The 7,213-nt window shown below is 43.1% G+C and overlaps 1 non-coding gene across 1 annotated transcript; it reads left to right on the forward strand.

Moving 5' to 3' along the window:
• Positions 1–5,590: 5,590 nt before the first annotated feature.
• Positions 5,591–5,697, forward strand: LOC118969681 (U6 spliceosomal RNA). The gene has a single exon (XR_005057554.2). It is a non-coding gene; the product is annotated as a U6 spliceosomal RNA (small nuclear RNA).
• The last annotated feature ends 1,516 nt before the right edge of the window (positions 5,698–7,213 follow it).

Below are 7,213 nucleotides of genomic sequence, written 5' to 3' on the forward strand. Positions count from 1 at the left end.
TGTGTGCGTCTCCTGAATCAGAATACCTCCTTTGGCATGAGCTTTCTTACAATAAAAAAAGCTTCTCTCCGTGAATGCCTCATTAACTGGACTCTTTTCTCCCTCTAAGAAACAGTCTGCACACTCTAAGAAACAGGTGTGCTCTGTCTGCTTGTGATAGGGCTTCAGAATTCTACCCACAGCCTCTGGATACGTAAGTCAGAAAGGGTTCCCCTCTCGGTCCCAGTTAGAATGGCCGGTACTTCTCTTTTCCTTTAAGAGAACACACAGCTTTTCTAGGTCTGATAAACAACCAATACCTAAAACAAACTCACCAATTTAATCAATACAATAAAACGTTCATGGCACTAGGGTTCAGATCAGAGGCATTCAAAAAAGAACTATGTCTCCCATTTCAGTGGGCTTATTGTTCTATCACCAGGTAACATCGATCAGCAGATCAGTTTACAAATTATTAAATCTCATCAAGGAAGCTTCTGTACTCTTGTTTTCCTTGGCAGAAATAAATCCATTGTTTAATATCTATGTAGAGACAAATTAATTCTTCTCCCTCTAGATAATTCCTGCTTGAGAGAGTTCTATCATAACATATGATGTGGATACTTTTAAAATAGTGTCTTACTTTTAGCAGTCATTAAAGGCATTTTGTAAATTGGCAAATTCTGGAGTCTGCACCCAAGTAGGAGGAATAATGGAACAAACTTAATAAGGAGAACTTGACATGGGACAATCCAGGCTTTGTGGAACCATGTAGGTGTGGAGGCCCTCTTTAAGAAAACATTATTTAGAAAGAAAGTGTTGAGTCCTGATATTTCAGCTTTGTAAGAGTCACACCTCCCACCTAAAAGGTTCTCCTAAGACCAAGCCCCTACCAGTGCTTTCTACACATCAAACCCATCACATAGAGCAGCCCACTTAACCATCACACCAGCCTTCCGAGAGAGGTGCTGTTTCCAGCTTCAGTGTATAACTAAGGAGACCAAGGCCAAGAAAGACTGAGCAACTTTCCCAATGTCACAGTGCTGTGGACAGAGCCAGGATCCAGCCCCAGCAACCTATGTGGCCAATACACAACACAGCCTCCTAAGACCAAGAGAATATTTAAGTCTTACTTCTACCATTTCTCAACATTCGTTTTATTCCATCCAAAAATTCCTTAAAAAAGATTTAAAAAGCACAGAAGTAATAGTATTTATTTTAAAGTGAACACAAATTTGGACCTTGACATTGTACAGCAGATACCCCATCATTAGGTCTTATGTTTTCATCCCCAATTGCTCCAATTCAATCCTCCCAAACAAAATGAGCTCCTTCATCAGTCATGGCTAAATGGGTTTTGAGTGGATGAAAGTTATAGCCTCTGGTTTGGGGGTAGGGAGGGTTCTTCAAATCACTAAGTTCAGATCATTTCGAACATCAAACTGGCACTTAACAGGCAACAGCTGAGAATCTGACTTGATTTTATTTTGGAGTAAAATCCTCTCCAAGCTAAGGTATTATTCTATAATTCCTCACATTACCTAGAAGTGTCATCAATAGAAAATAAAGATATTTTTCACATCCTTAAGTAATTCAAAAACATTGGGGACGATCCTTATAATGTGGAGGGCTCAGGAATAAAGTTGCTCACTTTCAATGGGGGCATTAACTTCCTTAAGACCCAGAGGATATCAGCAGTAGTGAAATATATAGGTAATTTAACAAAGGGATCCTGAGAGGTAGAAAGAGTTAACAATGTATTCACCACCAAATGTCATTTAAAACTGAAATTAAAGTCACAAAGAACTGTGCAACCATCCATTAAGCCCATCAAGAATGTTTATCAAATACACTGTTGCACTTCACATACAACACATACACAGCATGGCTACAGCAGTAGAAGTGTTGTATTCCAACAAAGAAGAGAACTCAGAACTGGTTTTTCAGTGATAGCCTTATTTTCAAAGCAATTTAAAAATAGCATAACAATTAAGATCCATTTGTCAAAAGTAGGTAATTGGGACCAAAAAAAAGAGAGTCAGGGAGAAAAGCACTGCCCTCCTAAGTTCTGACTAGGGCTCACACCTAGAAAAATTACCCAGATGACCCGAGCGCACAGTGACTTAGCTCTTTTTTTTTTTTTGACACACTTAATGAGCTTTGGTCTAGAGACCTGCTCCATGAACACTGTGGGGGCACCAAGGAAAAGTCTGCAGGGACTAATAAGGAAGGAAACCCCAAATTCAGGCTCATGGAAGCTTGTCTAAACTGAATAGGCCCTAAATGTAACAGCACCTGAGTCACATCACTCACTAAGGAGCAGAATTTGGAATATAGTGGGTATATTCTGAGCCCCATGAAAAGGCATGTTTTTCAATGATCCAAAAGATTTCCTTGGAGATTCTCTGAGCATCCCTTACTTTCCTCGTTCAAATATTTATTGAACATCTACCACGTGCCGGGCAGTGGGGTAGGAGTTCTATGTAAACTGTCTCTAGTCTGTAACTGTCTTGATCACCCTTCTGACCCAGGACTTTGTTCAGTACGTGGCACATATCAGGTGGCTCAAAAATTAAAGTTATCATCATCACAACTCCTGTTAATGGTAGAGAAGTTCATAGGTGACTGAGTAGCCAACAGTTTTCAGAGGGGGACTCTGCTGTAAGGCTCACGGAATCTGTAAGTCCTGCTCCTGGCGGCTGTCAGCGGCCCAAGTGAAGGTTTAGAGGGGGCAGGACAGAGTGACTGACTCACCAGAGCTTCCTCCCTCACAGTTCTCCACGCAAGTGACAACAGCATGCTACCACGAGGCAAAATGAGCTAACCTGTTAACAGGAAAAGCGTTATGTTACTCATCAGAAACCTACAGTGTGAGTTTTTAAGGGAGGCCTACATATTTCACTAATTGCTTCCCAGTCAACTTACAAAAGGTTTAATTTAAGAGCATGATGGTCTTAACCATGACATCACCAAGTGATAACTCTGCTTGAGGCAATTTATATTCATCAGCTCAAATTTTATCCCCTCCTCTTGTGGTATTATTAACTTCGTCTCCTACTTTACAGGTGGAAAAACGAGGTCTCAGACTCCCAGGAGGCCCGGGAAGGTGAGCAGCGGACTAGGGACACGTGTGCCAAGCCCAGCAAGAAGTCCTTCTGCAGGAAATGCAGGGAGCTGGGGAAGTCCTGAGAGGAGCAGGCAGGGGAGGGAGAGGGCAGGAGTCGCGGGGCCTACAAATCTTGGGACTTCATAGCCTGGAAAGATGGAGAATGAAAGAGGGAATGATGAAAAGCTATAAAATCATGAGGAGGAAGGAGAGTACAATGAAGTTCACAGAATGATAGGCTAGAACTGGAAAATGGTGAGAAAAATTACCAAGGAGAGAAAAAGACGAAGGCCGAAGTCAGGATGGCTCCGGGCTCAGCTCCACAGTGCTCCACCCAGCCGAGGAAGACGCGTGTCGCTATATGTTTTTACTGACTTCATGGCTAAGCTCTTTCCCACACGATCTCATTTGATCAATAACAGCAGCCCCTCCGGGGACAGTGTTGTTTTCAGAACTGCCCTAATGTATGGTCATTTAAATTCGTGCTTGTGACTGCGTTCCACAAGAATAGCTGGGTTGTTTTCAAGTGTTCATGCTGTCTTCAGATGCATGCTCATGGTTAGTCGGCTGTGTTTACCCATTTCTCTGTTCCTGTTTCACTCTCATGAATGAGGAGGAACTCTGCCACTTTGAGCAACTGGGCTCACCGAGACTCTCCCCTCTGCCTTCTATTCCCCTCATCTGTTAAGGTCTAAATGTTTGTGTCCCCCGAAGTTTATGTGACGGTATCAGGAGGCGGGGCCTTTGGCAGGGAGCTGAGGTGAGGTCATGAGGGTGAAGCCCTCATAAATGGGATCAGCTCCCCCTGAGAGCCGTGAGGAGCTTCCCCTCTGTAGCATGAGGACATAAGGACAAGCCAGCAGCAGGCAGGTCGGAAGAGGCTGTTCACCAGGACCCGACCCTGCTGGCATCTCCGTCTCAGACTCCCAGCCTCCAGAACGGTGAGAAATAAATATCTGTTGTTTATAAGCCACCAAGTGTATGCTGTTTGTTAGAGCAGCCTGAGTTAAGACATCATCTTACAGAAATCTAAGGTCTCAAAAAAAAAAAAAGATAAGAAAAACTCAAACCATCAAGCAAAGAAAGCTTGATGTTTGATGCACATGCATTTCTGTGTGTCCAATAGCAAAGTGCAATGTGGATGGAGCCAAAAGAGGTCTGTGAGAGCTGGAATAAAAAGCTGCAGGTATTTAATAAGATGGTATATACCTATGATAAACAAGCATCTTCACTGTGAAAAGAATTCTAGATGTATACGCCTATCCTGTTAAAAAACAGACATTTGATCAACAATAAATCCAAGATGAATCGAATTAATGTAACTGCCAGAAAAGATAACGTGACATAGGCATCATTAGCAGCTGTTATACTCTGCATGAAGCGGAACCCACCCAACATCCACCTGCTATATATATGTTGCTTTCACTTCTAGAAGTTGTGCCTAAAAGAACCTATAACCTGTTCAAGACAAGTGACCACAGCAGTAGAGAAACTTAAGCCCTGCCGTGTGAGTAAAATATACTAGGGATCAAGGTAAGACAATAGTTGATTTAAATTATGCAAAAGGCTTTGATGTGGAAGAATTGGTTTGTGTATACAACTCCAAGGAGAACAGGAACCGACAGTAGCAATAATAAGAGCAACAATACATTTTATTTTATTTTTTCTCAGTGCCAGATACTATGCTAAGTGCACTATATTCATTACCCCATTTAACTGTCACAATCTGAATATTAATGAGTGATAGTTACCAAGAAACAGATTTAAAGCCAACACACAGAAGAATATTCTAACAACTGGAGTCACCCAGAGGTGAAATAGGCAGCACTGGAAGATGTCAAGCATCCTGTGATTGGATGTGACCAATTATGTGCTGGAAAACCCTAGGCAAGGGGATGCTGTTGAGAGAATTCAAGCATCAGATGGTTAGTTGAGTTAGATCCTACTTCATCTCCCTTCTAGGACTCCCTGGAATAAAAAAGAAGATATAAACAAGGAAGGGCTAACAAATGCTTTTAAATGAATGAAACAGACTAGGAGAAATAAAAATGTGTTTCAAAGAAAACGAGATGGCATTAATAGAAATCAAGACATTTTCGGTAACAGAAGAAATCCTCATCTGTCTGAGATGATTTCTTTCTGATCCCTCATGATGACAAAAGTGATGGGGCAAATGAGTTCTGGGGGCCATGTGCATCCTCCCAGTTTTGTGGAAAAACTTCTGGTGGGGTGCTGGCTTCTCTGGATCCTTTCAGGATTTGACAGCTCCCAGATTCTAGAATCCTGCAGAAGGGAAGCCTCTAAAGCCCCATGGTTTCTAATCACTTCAAGCTGCTATTCCTCTTGTTGTGATTAAAAATGTGCACATGTCAAAATGGCCTCAGTTACTCTACTAGGCAACAGCCTCATGTTCTTGGAAAGGACTTGGATAGTCCAAAAACCTCCCAGCAGCAAAGAAAACTTTGGGGAAATGAATAAATCGGGACTCTTCAAAATGGTATGGGTGTGCCCACTTCGGCAGCTCACATACTAAAATTGGAACGATACAGAGAAGATTGGCATGGGCCCTGCACGAAGATGCCACACAAATTCATGAAGCGTTCTATAAGGAGAGGAAAACTGTAGTGGGAGTATTTTGGATATTTAAGAAAAGACGTGATGGTGTCAAATTTCAGAAAACCATCTCCAATGCCCTTCTGTGCGCTTCTTCCCTTTTGTGCTTTCTTTAGCCTAAAGGGGCAATTGGATACACTCTCTAAGAGATGTTCCCCGTAAGAGAGAGAAAGAAGGGAAGAAAAGGAACTTGAGAGGGCGGAGTGGAATACGGACAGGAAGGAGAGAGAGAAAAAGAGAGGTTCTTTCACAGACAGATGCAAGGGGTGTGCGGTTAGGCCCCCTTAAAGATAATAGGGGCTAATGGAGTGATTATACTTAGACAATAGGAATGTGGCAGCCAGTTCTACACGAAGCAGCTCGGAAGACAAGCAGAGGACACACCGTCAACTGTCACCAAACTTTGCTTCCTGCCTTCACTCAGAAACAGAAGAGGGGAAGGAGAGTTCATATCAGAAGTTAACATCAAAGAGCCTCCTAGACCACCGTTTTTTACCAACTATTCCAGCACAGGACCTACCACCTTTTCACCAGGAAATGCAGTGTGCTGGCCTGAGGTTCTGTCCTAAGAAGGCAGAATGCCCATTTGCTAAATGATGTTTCTGGAAGAAAGTCTGCCCTTGAGAAGCAGCCAGAGATGTGTGAAAATTCAATACAGGCAGGAATCCTTTCAAAGCAGTTTTTTGGAGATCCCTTGCATAAAGCAGGTTTTTCCCTCCATGTAAACAACAACAATTTGTTTTACTTTGATAGGTCCTCCTGAATAATGATTCCATCACTAAACATCTGGCTTCTTCCTAGCAGATTAGGCCTCCAATGAGGAAAGTGTGTTTATAATTCTAATTCGAAACACAGCACATTAATATGCTGATTCTCATAATGTTTGCCTTAACCTGTTTGGAGAAATTATGACTACAAATATCTTGTACACAACACCTCTAACTACCAGCTTGTACAAACAACATGAGAGCCGGAGCGCCTCACCCAGACGATTGGAACCACTTCAGAGGCGATCATGATTAGTTCTTTGGCTGGAAGCCATATTTTACACATAAACTCAGCATCTGTCTCTGAGGTGCTGTCCCAGGCTAACAGACCCACCTCCATGTTACTAATAAGCACATCCGAGAGAGCCAGATGGTCTGTCGGGAAGAGCTCCGCCTTTTCCTGAGCTAGGCACACTGGAGGGAGGGAGCCCAAGCAGGCTCCAAGTCGTATTTCCTGGGGCTCCAGGTTCCTGCAATGCTGTGTGCAAACAGGCACCACTAAAAAAGAATGTAAATGAAGATGCTATTCATTATTTACGGCTGGCACTTTGCCATCCCCTCCTCCTCTGGGCAATGCCTGCCTGTAAGAACAGGAAAAACATCTGACGAGAGCTGGGCAACCCCGGAGGAGTGGAGCTGTTGAGCCACAGTTTCTCTCCTTCTGCCGAGGATCCTGCAGGCTCAGCACTTCTGGCCCTCCGAACAGCTGAGCTTCTCACTTCCGCACAAAGCACCAGTTCCTCAGCCT

This window comes from Manis javanica, chromosome 8 (assembly GCF_040802235.1).
Source record: "Manis javanica isolate MJ-LG chromosome 8, MJ_LKY, whole genome shotgun sequence".
Classification (NCBI taxonomy): Eukaryota; Metazoa; Chordata; class Mammalia; order Pholidota; family Manidae; genus Manis; species Manis javanica.